Consider the following 1315-nt stretch of genomic DNA (forward strand, 5'->3'; position numbering starts at 1 on the left):
GGTTTCAACGGTGGAAATCGCTATTCTCAATGTTTCGTGTGGTATGATCTGGGTAATCTTTGGATATGCTTCAATTTTGCGATCAACCCCTTAAATTATTTAGAAAAACGGATGGACGGTGTGGATAGACTACATACATTCAGGGTGGGCCCAACTGAGTTTACTCAGTACGATAAGAGCGTACTGAGTAACTCAGTACGCAATCCGATTTCAAAAACCACGGTTGCCCAGTTAATCTTGGTTATTAAGTAATCTTGCTTAAGACGCAAGAAATAGGCATGTAACGGTCGTCTCTCCCCCCGTTACATTCCACTTCTTTTTTCGTTCTCCCGACTCGGTCCCAATAAGCGTCTCTCCTCGTCCTCCTCCTCCTCCTCCTCACTCTCTCTCTCTCTCTCTCTCTCTCTCTCTCTCTCTCTCTCTCTGCTTTTTCTAGGGTTTCAGAGCTCTCTCTCGATCGATATCGGTCGATGGTCCACCTCTCACCTTCCCATCTAGCCTCCACGACCTCGAATTCGACGGTTGTGATGACATCATCCGCCTCTCTGTCGAATCCCCAATTTCCATCTCCTCCTTCTCCCCAAATGATGCAATGCAACTAATCCACAAATTCGATTTTGTTTCAACTCATGTTGCTGACCCAACCCCCCTCCTCCCTCTCTCACCGGTCTCCTCTCGCCCCATGAAACCCTCGATCTCTCTCCTATCTATAATGGCGATGATGGTGAGAAGATGATGATATGATCTGGTCCGTTTGTCTGCATTTTCATGGCAGCCAAACCCCGGCAACAACCACCAGGTCATCTCTCTCTCTCTGGTTGAATGTCCTTTAATATCCTGTTCTTTGATGTGCGATTCAGGGATTTCTAGGGCAGATAGATGTATTTTGTCTCTATTCTTTTGATTTGATCTATTGATTGGCCTCTGGGAAATCGATTCTCCATCTGTATTCTCCACCAGGTCATCTCTCCATCTGTATTCTCCATCTATTCTTGGGGTTTTGGGGAATTTGGTTTCAAAGGCATTTAAGGATGTAGATGGTGATTCGAGTACCAGGTCCTTCCGATTGTGCAGCAAGCAAGCTATGCTGGACATCTTGCTCTAGCGGTCTCGGGATGTTTCAGCCTATTCGAGGAGTAAGGTTCTTCAGGTGTGGGCAGAACCATGCGAAGAACATGCTGTTTCAATTGGTCTGTGGAACGAGGTTGCTTCTGGGAGATTGGAGGATAAGAGCGCATTCGTGAGGAAAGCGGCATTGAATCTACTCATCACGATGTTGTAGCATAACCCGTTTGGTCTACAACTTCGTATTGCA

The sequence above is a fragment of the Magnolia sinica genome, chromosome 18 (genome assembly GCF_029962835.1).
Source record: "Magnolia sinica isolate HGM2019 chromosome 18, MsV1, whole genome shotgun sequence".
Lineage (NCBI taxonomy): Eukaryota > Viridiplantae > Streptophyta > Magnoliopsida > Magnoliales > Magnoliaceae > Magnolia > Magnolia sinica.